Below are 15,307 nucleotides of genomic sequence, written 5' to 3' on the forward strand. Positions count from 1 at the left end.
TTACTAACCGATGACATATGTTGTGGTACTTTAATAAATTACTAACTGATAAACATTGTGGTACTTTTGTAAATTACTAACGGATAACAAATGTTGTGGTACTTTTATAAATTACTAACAGATGACATATATTGTGGTACTTTTATAAATTACTATCTGAAAACATGCTGTGTTATTTTTGTAAATTACTAAGCGATGACATATGTTGCACTTATGTAAATTACTAACTGATAACACATGTACTTTTGTAAATTACTAACCAAGGACATATGTTGGAGTACTTTTATAAATTATTAACTGATAACATATGTTGTGGTACTTTTGTAAATTACTAACTGATATACATTGTGGTACTTTTGTAAATTACTAACTGATAACATATTTTGTGGTACTTTTGTAAATTACTAATTGATAACATACTTTGTGATACTTTTGTAAATTACTAACTGATAACAAATGTTGTGGTACTTTTGTAAATTACTAACCAATGATATATGTTGTGGTACTTTTGTAAATTACTAACTAATAACATATGTTCTAGTACTTTTGTAAATTACTAACCAATGACATATGTTGCGGTATTTTGTAAATTACTAACTGATAACAAACGCTGTGGTACTTTTGTAAATTACTAACTGATAACATATGTTGTGGTACTTTTGTAAATTACTAACCGGTAACATACATTGTGGTACTTTTGTAAATTACTAACTGATAAATGTTGTTGTACTTTTGTAAATTACTAACTGATAACATACATTGTGGTACTTTTGTAAATTACTAACTGATAGAATACATTGTGGTACTTTTGTAAATTGCTAACTGATAACATACATTGTGGTACTTTTGTAAATTACTAACTGATAACAAATGTTGTGCTACTTTTGTAAATTACTAACTAATAACATATGTTGTTGTACTTTTGTAACTTAAAGTGCAACAAAGTACAGCTACCGTCCAAAGGTCCCAGTCCCGAATGAAAAGACCAAATAGTAGGATAAGACAGGACACGACCACCACAGAATAGTACGTAAAATCCAAACTTTATTTTAGATGAATGAGCGCTTTCACGTGCTGCCTCAGCACGCTTCTTCAGATTTCACTTTAACGTTTTTATCTCAGCATTTAAATACCACCATCATAATTATTTAATTGAAGACAATCAACCCTAGATGCAAACGATTAACATAGCTGTGTAAAATAATCTACGTCCTCTATTATAAATTCTAGTGGCAAAGATTCTTCATTTAAAATAAAAATTAATAAACTCACTTATTATATAAAATTTTGTATAAAACAATCTTCTAGCATCAAGTCCATAATACAAGCTCATATAGATAATATATACAAAGAAACATCTTCCATAAAAAGTATACTTTTATAAATTACTAACTGATAACATGCTGTGGTACTTTTGTAAATTACTAACCGATGACATATGTTGTACTTTTGTAAATTACTAACTGATAACACATGTACTTTTGTAAATTACTAACCAAGGACATATGTTGGAGTACTTTTATAAATTATTAACTGATAAATGTTGTGGTACTTTTGTAAATTACTAACTGATAACATATGTTGTGGTACTTTTGTAAATTACTAACTGATAACATACGTTGTGGTACTTTTGTAAATTACTAACTGATATATGTTGTGGTACTTTTGTAAATTATTAACTGATAACATATGTTGTGGTACTTTTGTAAATTACTAATTGATAACATACTTTGTGATACTTTTGTAAATTACTAACTGATAACAAATGTTGTGGTACTGTTGTAAATTACTAACCGATGATATATGTTGTGGTACTTTTGTAAATTATTAACTAATAACATATGTTGTGGTACTTTTGTAAATTACTAACCAATGACATATGTTGTGGTATTTTGTAAATTACTAACTGATAAACGTTGTGGTACTTTTGTAAATTACTGACTGATAACATACATTGTGGTACTTTTGTAAATTACTAACTGGTAACATACGTTGTGGTACTTTTGTAAATTACTAACTGATAAACGTTGTTGTACTTTTGTAAATTACTAACTGATAACATACGTTGTGGTACTTTTGTAAATTACTAACTGATAGAATACATTGTGGTACTTTTGTAAATTATTAACTGATAACAAATGTTGTGCTACTTTTGTAAATTACTAACTGATAACATACGTTGTACTTTTGTAACTTACTAAATGAACACATAAGTTGTGGTAGTTTTGTAACTTAATAACTGAACACATATGTTGTGGTAGTTTTGTAACTTACTACCTGATGATGTGTTATGGTAGTTTATTAACTGATAACAAACATTGTGGTACTTTTGTAAATTATTAACTGATAAATGTTGTGGTACTTTTGTAAATTACTAACTGATAACATATGTTGTGGTACTTTTGTAAATTACTAACTGATAACATATGTTGTGGTACTTTTGTAAATTACTAACTGATAACAGATGTTGTGGTACTTTTGTAAATTACTAACTGATAACATATGTTGTGGTACTTTTGTAAATTACTAACTGATAAACATTGTGGTACTTTTGTAAATTACTAACTGATACCAAACATTGTGGTACTTTTGTAAATTACTAACTGATAACATACATTGTGGTACTTTTGTAAATTACTAACCGGTAACATACATTGTGGTACTTTTGTAAATTACTAACTGATAAATGTTGTTATACTTTTGTAAATTACTAACTGATAACATACGTTGTGGTACTTTTGTAAATTACTAACTGATAGAATACATTGTGGTACTTTTGTAAATTACTAACTGATAACATACATTGTGGTACTTTTGTAAATTACTAACTGATAACATATGGTACTTTTGTAAATTACTAACTGATATATGTTGTGGTACTTTTGTAAATTGCTAACTGATAAACGTGGTACTTTTGTAAATTACTAACTGATAACATATGTTGTGGTACTTTTGTAAATTACTAACTGATAACATACGTTGTGGTACTTTTGTAAATTACTAACTGATATACATTGTGGTACTTTTGTAAATTAATAACTGATAACATATATTGTGGTACTTTTGTAAATTACTAACTGGTAAACATGGTACTTTTGTAAATTACTAACTGATAACATATGTTGTGGCACTTTTGTAAATTACTAACTGATAACATACGTTGTGGTACTTTTGTAAATTACTAACTGGTAAACGTGGTACTTTTGTAAATTACTAACTGATAACATATATTGTGGTAGTTCACTTTGTGGCAGTAGGCTGTTCTGCTGTAGGCTTGGTGCAACAAGGTCCACTTCTATAAGTCCAAATATTCCATAATTTCACAATGCCATATTTTTGAGCATTAGGATATTTTTTTTTATCCTCACTCATACAGGAATTTTGCACACAAATGCATTCACTTTATAATTAAAAAAATGAAAAATGCCAGCAATTTCATACTGTTGTGTGAAGAAGAAGAAGTCTTAACAGAATTGTCTAAGGTCAAAATACTGGAAACTGAGCATTATTTGCCTGTTTATTTCAAATTCAGTACAAGCAAATAATTTAGACAATATTCAGTATTTCTGGGTCAAGTGTTCATTATGCTTGTGTTAGAACCCAACATGATAATCTAAAGCAGAAATTATATTCAAATACTGCATTTTATATTACAAATTTGTTGACAGGGCAAACCCAATAGGGATATGTCTTTTTTCAGGGCTAACCTCAGACTAGTGTCTGATTACATGACATGCTTAGAGTCACTCAATATACAAGTGGATACCGAACAAACCAAACTGTAAATTTTCAAGCAGGCATGAGCTCTTTGCCAGGCGTTAACACAGTGGTGCAGCAGTGAGTGTGGCTATCTCACAGTACGTAGTTTTCTGCTGGGATACATCCTTGCAGTCTCTGTATTCATCCTGTGTACCTTTTAACCAGGTACTCCAGTTTCTTTCCATATACCAAAGACATGCCACAGCTGAACTGGTGATCTTCCATAAAAACTCATTGTTGGGTGGGTATGTATGTGTGTGTGTGTGTGTGTGAGAGTGTGTGTGTGTGTGTGTGTGTGTGTGTGTGTGTGTTTGTGTGCTTCTGTGCATGTGGGTGCTTGTATGTATGTGATTGTGCGTTTGTGTGTCAGTGTGTGTGCATCTGTTTGTGTGTGTGCAAGTGTGCATATGCATGAGTACATGTTTGTATGTGTGTGTGTGCGCACGCATGTGTGCATCTTTTTCTGTCTGTATGTGTGTGCGCGCATGTGCATGCGTGCATCTTTGTGTGTGTGTGTGTGTGTGTGTGTGTATGCATACATGCATCATTGTGTTTGTGTGTGTGTGTGTGTGTGTGTGTGTGCGTGTGTGCGTGTGTGCATGTGTGCGTGCATGCATGTGTGCGTGCATGTGTGTGTGTGCGTGTGTGTGTGTAAGTGTGCGTGTGTAAGTGTGGTGTGTGTGTGTGTGTGTGTTTGTGTGTGCGTGTGTGTGTAAGTGTGTGTGCGTGTGTGTGTATGTGTGTGTGTAAGTGTGCATGCATTTGTGTTTGTATGTCCATGCATGAGCATCATACCTCTCAGTTGCACAGATTTTTTTAGAATGTTCAGATTTTTTCCTCATATTTTGAGTGTGCTCTTCATACAATTTGTAGTTTTCTGGAAAATTATTGGAGATTCATGTCATTAAATTATTAAAGGCATGTGAGTTTCAGACTTCATAGCCTTTTAAAAATAGATAATGAGGCAAACCTGTAAGTCAAGAAACTTTATAAGTTTATAAAATGAATAATTAAAAATTGCCCCTGATTTTGGGCCTTTCTCTACCCTATCATTTTTGGCTTTATCCAGATGTGTGTGTGTGTGTGTGTGTGTGTGTGTGTGTGTGTGTGTGTGTGTGTGTGTAAGTGTACATGCACGTGTGCATGTATTTGTATTTGGATGTCCATGCATGTGCATCATACCTTTCAGTCGTACAGATTTTTTCAGAATGTTCAGATCTGTTCTTCATATTTTTGGTCTATTCTTTATACAATTTGTAGTTTTCTGGAAAATTATTGGAGAATTATGTCATTAAATTATTACAGGCATTTGAGTTTTAGACTTCATATCCTTTAAAAAAATAGATGATGAGGTTCATAGGTTCATAGGCTGGTACTAGGCTATCAGCCCTAGGGCCTATACAAGTCTAGCCATAACAATTCCCTGGCTATTTCTTCCCACACTATTTACTTCCCTGAACCCCTGTCAAGTAGGGCAACTGACGTAATCCCAGGGGTGAATTTCCTTTCTCCCATCCAATTGACAAAGTTCCTTTTGAAGAGGGCCAAAGAGGCACTCTGCTTGTGATGTATGGACAATCTATTCCAGAGTCTGGGGAGTCTCTGGGTCAGGAACCTATCCCTCCAGCATGTTTTGTTTATTGTAATGACAAGGTTTAGATCCCTGGAGTGTGTGGCTCTGAGGGATTGGGATTTCTTTAAGTGTAGCATGTCCAACAGCTCTGGGTTTGACATGGCCTTTAAGTTAAGCAGAGATCACCTCTGAGTAGACGATGTGTGACAGAGTTTAGCTGGATTTTTTTAAGGTGGTCAGTGTAGGGCATCTGCTTTAGGCCTGTGATTCTTTTAGTGAGGTATTTCTGCGGCCTTTCCAGTTGTTGCAGATGTCTTGAGAGGTACATACCAAATGGGGCATTGTATTCTATAATGGGCCTAATGAGGGATGAATACAGTGGGACAATTACCTCATTTTTTCTGGACGAAAAGCCCTTAGTGATGAGGTGTGCCACATAGAAGGATTTCCTGACTGTTGTGGCGATATGGTTATCGAAGGTGAGACCACTGTCCACCTGTGTCCTTAAGTCTTTTATCACACTCTCAGTGTTTAGTGTACTGCCACCTATATGGTAATTCATGGGTATGTGTTTTTTCCCAAAGGGAATAACTATACATTTCTTGTCATTGAGCTTGAGCCCATGGCTCTGGCACCAAGCATTTGTTTCTGTAAGGCCCTTTTGTAGAGTATCCACATCATTTGGGGATTCAATAATGACTCCCAGTTTGCAGTCATCTGCAAACTTTGTTAGCCAGAGTCCCTTAGTGTTGGCCTGTACTTCAGAGAAGTAGATGCCAAACAAGAGCGGTCCCAGGACTGAACCCTGAGTTACTCCACTTGCCACTTGTCTGGAGCTGGATTTGGAGTCGGCTACTTTTACAGTGTGGGTTCTATCAGTAAGCCAGTTAGCAACCCATTGGGTGATGTAGGGATTGATGCCCAGATTAACAAGTTTATCTATGATTCCAGAGTGGGGGATGGTGTCAAAGACCTTGGCAAGGTCTAGATAGGCTGTGTGAACCAACTTACCCTTGTCCATGGCTTTGAAGACTGATTTGAAGAAGTCAGTCAGGTTCAGGAGACAAGATTGGCCCTTCACGAACCCAAACTGGGTGGGGTCCAGTGTTTGAAGGTTGCCAATGTCTTTGTTTATAGGGTCCATGATAACACGCTCCATGGCCTTGCAGATAAGGCTTGTCAGACTGATGAGACGGTAGTTTCCGGGATACAAGATATCGGGGACCTACAAACACTGGATCCTACCCAGTTCAGCTTTGTTAAGGGCAGATCCTGCCTCTTAAACCTGGTTGATTTCTTTGAAACAGTCACCAAGGCCAGTGACGAGGGGAAGGTGGTCCACACAGCCTACCTGGACCTCGCAAAAGCCTTCGATACAATACCCCACTCGGGCATTATAGATAAGCTCACCAGCTTAAATATAAACCCCTATGTCACTAGATGGATTGCAAACTGGCTCAAGGACAGAACCCACATGGTTAGAATTGCTGGAGCCATGTCAGACTCCAAACCAGTTACAAGTGATGTCCCACAAGGCTCAGTCCTGGGACCTCTCTTGTTCGGTATATATTTCTCGGAGGTACAGGCCAACACGGAAGGACTGTGGCTGACCAAGTTCGCAGATGACTGCAAACTGGGCGCCATAATCGACTCTACAGCTGACACAAGCATCCTCCAAAAGGGCCTCATAGAAACAGACAAATGGTGCCAGAGCCATGGCCTCAAGCTAAATGACAAAAAGTGTATAGTCATCCCCTTTGGCAAAAACAAAGTGCCCACAAATTACCACATAGGTGGTAATCCATTAAGTACAGAAGAAGTAATTAGGGACCTGGGGAACCAAGTTGATAGCAATCTCTCATTTGACAACCACGTGGCCAAAGTGGTTAGAAAAACATTTTATATAGAACACCTAATCATGAAGGGATTCACATCTAGATCAGGGGACGTCATCGTGCCTCTTTACTCATCCCTCATCAGGCCCATAATTGAGTACAATGCCCCTTTTGGGATGTACCTTACCAGACACCTGCAGCAACTGGAAAGACCCCAAAAGTACCTCACCAAGAGGATCAAAGGGCTCAAACAGATGCCATATGCTGCCCGGTTAAAGAAACTCCAGCTCTACTCAGTGGCATACCACCTGTTCAGAGGCAATCTGTGCCTGACGTATAAAGCCATGTCCAACCCGGAATTAATGGACATGCTGCACCTCAGAAAATCCAAATCCCATCGAGCTACACGCTCGAGACTTGAACCTCAGCACTGAAATAAATAGGACATGCTGGAGGGACAGATTCATAACCCAGAGGCTCCCTTCACTCTGGAATAAAATCCCAGTCCAGGTTAGGCAGAGTCCCTCATTGACTCTCTTCAAGAGGAATCTTGATGAGTGGATGGGAGATTGTAGGTTTACCCCGGGTATCACTTCTGTGTCACTGTTAGACAGAGGCACAGTATACTAACCTCGAAAAAGGGCATAGCAAAATAAATTTAAAATGGGTGGCGAAAGTCAAACACATTCTGGCTAGGCTTATAAATGCCCTAGGGCAGATAGCCTAGTATGAACCTATGAACAAGGTGGATCCCCCCTTGTGGAGTGGGATAACTGTAGCTCTGTGCCACTCAGTAGGCATGAAACCTGAGGTGAGGCTATGATTAAACATGACACTTAGGTGAGGTGCCAGTTCATATTGTAGTTCATGTAGTATACAGCCCGGGATGTCATCTGGTCCCATGGATGCTGTATTCTTAGCTTTGGAGAGTGTGTTTTTTTATCTGTGTGGCCATTATTACCGAAATTTGTCAATCTTCCGGTATTGAGATGGGCCCTTTAGGGGGTGAGAGGGGGTGATGTTGTCACTGAATCAATCTGCCAGGATAATGGCAATATCCTTGGGATCAGTATATTTAATGCCATTCTGTAGTAGCTCAGAGCAGATCTGAGCATTGCCATTTAGATTCTTGACATAGTTATAGAATGCCTTGTGGTTTTCTTTGGAATCTTTGGCAATTTTATTTTCGTAACTAGCTTTGGAGGATTTTATGAGGGATCTCAGTTTCTTACTGAGGCTGGTAAGGGAGATTTTTGCATCCTGGGATTTTCCTCTTTTCTGCAACAGTTTCTTCCTTTTGTTGTAAAGTTTGTTTATGGCAGGGGACCACCAGATTGGCTTCCTTTTTTTGGATGAGAGCATCTTGGTTCTATTTGGGATGGCACGATTCATGCATGAGTGGATGTGCTCATACAGTGCCTTAGTGTAGGACTCGGCAGTTGAACTTTCAGTTCCCGTCTGCATGGGTGTCATGAAGTTTGTCACTTCTGACTTGAGTAGCATGAAGTTTCTTATGGAGGTTTCCTTACTGGGGGTTGGGGGTGGGATGTGGATGTTAAGGGTGATTAGCTTATGGTCAGACCTGACTAAAGGGGGTGACCATAGGTGTGGAGCATTGATTTCCCATGTTGGTAATGACCAGGTCTAGGATACTGGAGCCCCTGGTGGGACTATGGATTACTTGATCCAGGGCATTGGAATTTATGAATTCCAAGAACCGTTGGGTAAAGGTGTTGGTACATGAGTAGTTTTCCCAGTTAATGGCAGGGTAGTTAAAATCACCCAGTATTAGGGTGTTTGGTTCTATCTTAATATTTTTCAGTATGTTTAGAAAGGTGTAGTGAGAATCTTGGGGCATGGTGGGGGATCTGTAGCAAGCTACAATTTGGATTGCAGTCTTACCTAGTGTTAGTTGCAACTGGAGAATTTCAGATGCATTGTGTTGGTCAACTAGCCTGGTGGTGTGAATATCCTTGGTGAATATTGACACTCCTCCACCTTTAGTGTTTCGGTCCTGATTTGGTGGCCGAAAAGTGTGGTATGAGTTGTAGCCTGGTATTGCAGGGGTGCTCTCTGGAGCCTTGAACCAGGTCTCAGTTACTGCACAGATATCGATGTTCTCCATTTTTAGGAGTGCCTTGAGAGAGTACATTTTGAGGTTTAGACTTCTAGCATTGAGTAGCATTACCTTCAGATTTTGCATGCTTGTACCTGTTATGGTGGTGGTTTTATCTTTTGAACTTTGCCTAAAAAAGGCACTATAGGGGTAGCAAGAGCCTTAGAAAGTAACCTGAATCCCAGGGGCGACAGGTGCAGACCATCTCTGGCAAAGCATCATGGTCTGTCGATCATGTTGTCCCAGGCAGACAGATACTGGATCCCCTTTGAATGACCCCAGAAGCTTAGCCAATTGTTGAAGTCAATCATTTTGTCCTTATATTGTGGTATCATTCTGGGTGAAGGCAGGATGCTACTCAGGGCTAGGGTCATACCTGCCTGGGCCACATGATCCGTGAGCTCTTCCATGTCTCTTTTCATGTAGTCCAGGGAGGTACATCTCAAGTCATTCACTCCAACATGGACAATGACAGAGTCACATTTGTACTTGTTGTGGAGTAACTTGAGTGCATGCGTTATGTGGTGGATCCTGGCACCCGACAGGCAGCTGACTGCAAACCTGTTAGTCCAGAAACCTTGTAAGTTTATAAACGGAATAATTAAAAACTGTCCCTGATTTTGGGCCTTTGTTCACCCTATCATTTTTGGCTTTATCTAGATTTGCACGCGCATGTGTGTGTGTGTGTGTGTGTTTGTGTGTGCGTATATGTGCTTTTGTGTCTTCTGTATGTTTGCATCCCACAATGAGCTGGTGTCCCTTTCGGGATGTACCTCTATGCCCATGCACCCAACGAGTGCCAGCATAGACATGCGACCCTGCAAAGGTAATCATAGAATGAATGTTTTAAACATTGTTGCCTCACATCAATAGTTGAATCAGCAATTCCATTTATATTCTAACTAACATGTTTTCTCTGTGTAGATTGCATAACCTACTTGGGTTGTCTTAAGTATTACCTCAGGTTTCATGTTTCTTTTTACACTGAAAAAACATGCTGCCTCAAAAAAAAAACATGGGTGACTGATAAAAATACTGTGGTAAATTGCCTCTAATTGTGCATGTTTGTGTGTGTGTAGATGTTTGAGCATGTATGTGTTGTAATATTCTGGCATATTATCTGGGCTTGATTTGTGGCGTATGGCAACAGCTTGCTAGGGCAGGTTAAATGTATGGTGTCTATATGTAAATTAAATATGTATGCGCATTATTAGTCAGACGTGTGTGTGTGTGTGTGTGTGTGTGTGTGTGTGTGTGTGTGTGTGTGTGTGTGTGTGTGTGTGTGTGTGTGTGTGTGTGTGTGTATTTGTGTGTGCCTATGCCTATCTGTGCACGCATATAAATTATACTAGACATTGTCTCTGGGTCACCCTTGAAATGAGACCGTGTATCTTGTGGGCCTACTTGGTTAATAAATGGTTATTATACATCCGAGTGATGCCTCCAGGTGCATCAGAAGTTAACTGCTACTGACACCTCTAGGCATCAAATATTGCTTGTTCATATTTGCATCAATAATTCCAAAACCATGCTATGTACAATATTTTATCTTAAAGCTTACAGAATGGCAAACTCAATTACATTAATATTTGACTGATGTCTAGTGCAGGTAAAAAATAAGATGTTAAGTTGTCTATCTCGCCTTCATTCTTGCTGGATGGGTTCGGAGCCGACCTCGGCTCCGACTCGGCCACTCTAAAGCTCGAGAGTTGGTTCCACCGGCTCGAGGCTCCCCTTATATCCCACAATGCTAGGCGATAGTTACCTCAGATCTCGTTTGCCGCTACAGCTTCGAGGTTGGTTATTCTACCGGTTCCTGGTGAGTTTTAGCTTTTTCTATAAAAAGTTACTCTTTTTACCCCTTTTTTAGTTTAATTATTCTTAAATTAGTGTAGTTCATTGAACTTTATCCCCGAACCTAATTTTTCCCGTTTCTTGTTAAAAGAACTTTTAGTTCTTCCCTTGGGCCTTAGGCCTTCCCTTCCCTAGGGAGTGTTTGTGTAGTGTACTACTGTTTATTGTACTTTATTTTTAGTATTTTTACTAAAGTTTGTAAATTTGACAGGGTATAACTGGTGTGTTTGAGTGTGTGTTTGTGTTCACCAGTTAGGCTATGTCTAAAGAAGCAAAGGTCTCCGAATTCAAGAAGTGTGATGCGTGCTGTCAGAAAATGTCTCTGACAGATGCTCACACTTCTTGTGTCTATTGTCTGGGGCCTTTGCACCTGCAGGACTCCTGTGCTGTCTGCCATGGCTTCAGCCCCAGGGTCCTGCAGGAAAGAAAAAACAAGCTTATATTGAGAGGCTTGTTGAAGCCTGAGGATTCCCTGTCTGTCTCAACAGGGAAGCCCTCCAAGGCATCGAGGTCTTCGGCTCCGGCTTCTGAGCCGAGACCTCAGATTGTTCAACCTTTGCCTTTATCGGCTCTGGCTGGAGCCGATAAGACTCAGTCCACAGTTTCTGTGGCTTCCTCGGCTCCGGCCGGAGCCGAGGTTATCGAGGTACCCGTGTCGGCTCCGACAAGATCTCCGGAGCCGACAACCAGAAAGAGGTCTAGGTCACCTTCTCTTGGCTCCGTTCATTCGGCTCCAGGATCTCCCCTGCTGTCTGAACGGAGCCAAAGGTCTCATTCCTCTAGGTCATCGAGGCTGTCCGATCATGACCTTCAGAGGGTGGTGAGTCGACTACTCAAGTCTGAGGCACTAGCCCAGATGCTTCAGAGCCCGACTCATCAGTCGGTGCCTGCCCTGGTCCATCAACTCTTTCCTCCTTCGACTCTCTTGAGTTCGGAGCCGGGTCGTGTCGGAACCGAGACTGTGGTCACCTCGGAGCCGAGACAATTGTCTTCGGCTCCGTTGTCGGCTCCGTTTTCTTCCATGGAGGAATCTCGGCGCCGGACTTCCCTCGTCGGCTCCGAGGGGGTGAGTGGCATCGGACCCTTGTCCGACCCCCCTCTCCCTCTCGGTGCTTCGGCGCTGGTGAGTTCGGCTCCGACATCGACCTCGGAGCCATCACTGTCGGTGCCGAGGGGGGGTCCTTAGCTCCTCGGAGCGGGGACCTCTGGCTCTGCCTGACAGGGGTGCTTTCGAGGTCATGCGGAGTGTGTTAGAGCCTCGCTCTACTCCACAGTCGGCTCCGTCAGCCCCTCCCTCTATGCTGCCTCAGGGTAAGTCGACTCACTCCCTCATCCCAGACCGCAGAGAGCCAACTCCTCAGGAGCTCCTTTGGGATTTCATCCTCTTCGGAGGCCTCTCCTGATTGGGCAGAAGAGCCGCCTCGGAAGAGGAAGTGCAAGAGGAAGCACATTGACTCACCTGAGTCTATCACGTCGGACACAGATCTGGATGATTCTGAGGGTTCCCCGTTCCCCTTCTGAAGATGTCTCATTTGCAGACATTCTGGAGATCCTTAAACAGAGGGGAAATTGGCCAGCCCTCAACCCTTCGGAGGATGAATCTGTGTATCTTGAGGCGTTTGGCTCTCGTCCTTCCACCTCCTGGGTGTCCCCCTTGACCCCCTCATGCAGGTGGTTGCTAAAAGGCATGGACGGCTCCTGATTCAGTGGACCCCACTCCCAGGAGACCCTCCAAATTCATCACAGCTCCATCAGACAAGGAATTTTTATCAAAAGGAGTTTCTGTGGATGCTATGGTGGTAGCTGCCGCCACAAAGAAGGAACTGGCTGATCCTTCAGTGCCTGTCCATCCACCTAACAAGGAATCTAGGTCCATGGATAGGTACGGGAAGCGGATGTTCTCCTCAGCGACATTTACTATGCGTTCGCTGAATTACCTGTGCCATTTCACTCGTCTTCAAAGGGACTTGATCAAAGAAGCGAGTGAAATGCTGAAGGACCCTACAGCTACGGGTTTCCAAGAGAAAATGAACACGCAGCTGGCGATCCTTAATTCTATTTCCAACTCCTCCATGCGCCTCCTCTCTTATGCGGCCGATGGAGCGAGCAGAGCCGCAGGAACAGGGGTAGCCTTACGTAGGCACGCCTGGATGCGGCTATGCAATTTTGCGGAACCTTTCAAGACGTCTTTCACGAACTCCCCTTTTGATGGATCATCTCTGTTTGGTCCACAAGTGAAAGAAACCCTGACTAGGTGCGAAACTGATGGCAAGACCCTTTCTGCCGTCGGAGTCCATTTTTCTACTCCTTCTAGGCCTTACCCCAAAGGCCAGAAGGGGGGAAAGATGTGGTTCCGTAAACAATCTCAAGGGACTTCGCCTGACGCACAGAGTCGGTTCCCCGCCAGAGGCAGTGGGGGGAACAACAATGGTAGACGTCGCCCTAGAGGCAGAGGGGGTCCGCAGAACCAGGGCAATCGAAAAACGTCCTCCGATAAGCCCTTTCAGCATCCCTGAGGTGTTGCCCGACTGCCCATCTTCGGAGGCAGTCGGGGAAGATTGTCACTGTACCCAGAAGCCTGGCTATCCTTGACACAAGACAAATGGGTACAGTCCATCATTTCCGAAGGTTATTCTATTCCCTTTCTTCGTTTTCCAAATCAGTCAAAAAAATCCCTTCCAGATGTTCCACCCGCTCAAAGGGATATAGCAGCTTTGGAAATTTCAAAACTGCTTGCAAAAGAGCTATTCAGCCAGTGCCAGCAGACCAACTAGGATCCGGAATCTACTCAAGGTTCTTTTTAGTTCCAAAGAAAACAGGGGACTGGAGACCAATTTTGGATCTCAGTATCTTGAACAGATCGGTCAAGAAAACAAGATTTCGGATGGTCACGCTGCAATCCATTCTTCCCCTATTGGGAAAAGGAAACTGGATGTGCTCTATAGACCTTCAGGACGCGTACTATCACATAAAAATGAACAGACGCTCCAGAAGATTCCTCCGCTTCAGGCTGGGAACCAGTCATTTTCAATTCAGGGCCCTGCCCTTTGGTCTCACCACTGCCCCGGTGTTTACCAAATGCATGGCAGTGGTAGCTTCTCACCTGAGACGACAAGGATTCCAGGTGTTTCCATATTTGGACGACTGGCTCCTCACAGCTCCCACCAAGCATCTCCTTCTGATGGCCAGAGATTACACTTTTCGCGTCTGTCAAAAACTGGGTATCTCAATAAATTGCGAAAAGTCTGTTTTGTCGCCTTGTCGTACTATTACCTACATAGGCGCAAATTTAGATACTGTAAACATGACTGCAACACTAACGAACCAAAGGATATCAGACATTCAAAAATTGGTATCACTACTTCTCAACAACAACAGAGCCAAAGCCAGGTTAGTTCTAAAGGTGTTGGGAATCATGGCAGCGGCCATACCTCTCCTTCCATTGGCCAGATACCACATGCGGATCCTTCAGTGGATGCTTTTTTCTCAATGGTCATACCAGGAACTTCCAATGTCTCACACCATTATGATCACGCAAGCATGCAAAAGCATCTCATGTGGTGGATGTCTTCCCCCCAGCTCCTGTTGGGGAGACCATTTGTTCCACCTCCTCCGGTTGCTACTCTGACAACGGATGCCTCCCTGATCGGGTGGGGGGGGCATTATCAGGGCAGGACAGTCCAGGGCACATGGCAACCAAACGAATGCCACTTGCACATAAATGTTCTGGAGATGAGAGCAGTGCTTTTAGCGTTGCAAGCCCTTCAAGACTCTCTTCCCTTGGGAACGATTGCAATCCAGACAGACAATATGTCTGTAGTGTGGTACATCAACAAACAAGGCGGAACCAGATCATACCCCTGTGTCGAGAAGCACTCAGACTGTGGCAATGGGCGATTTCTTCTCAGCGTTTTCTGATAGCAACGCACATCCCGGGAAGTCCAATCACATTGCGGACAAGTTGAGCAGAGCTATTCTCATGCCTCACGAGTGGTCTCTGAAAGACTCTGTAGTGAGAGAGATTTTTCTCAAGTGGGGTCAGCCTTGCTGCGATCTTTTGCTACTCCCCAAAACAACAAGTGCAGAGAATACTTCACTCTATTCCCTTTACCAGGCCAACCCAGCAGGGACGCTAGTCCAAGTTTGGCCCGGGACTTCTGTATGCATTTC

The 15,307-nt window shown here is 41.9% G+C and overlaps 1 protein-coding gene across 3 annotated transcripts in view; it reads right to left on the reverse strand.

Annotated features, from left to right (window-relative positions):
- The window catches only part of AFAP1L2 (actin filament associated protein 1 like 2), a 2,783,820-nt gene that overhangs the window by 1,750,355 nt on the left and 1,018,158 nt on the right, over nt 1–15,307 (reverse strand). The gene's annotated exons all lie outside the window — the stretch shown is intronic.

The sequence above is a fragment of the Protopterus annectens genome, chromosome 14.part0, assembly GCF_019279795.1.
Source record: "Protopterus annectens isolate FY-2018-M chromosome 14.part0, PAN1.0, whole genome shotgun sequence".
NCBI classification, from domain to species: domain Eukaryota; kingdom Metazoa; phylum Chordata; order Ceratodontiformes; family Protopteridae; genus Protopterus; species Protopterus annectens.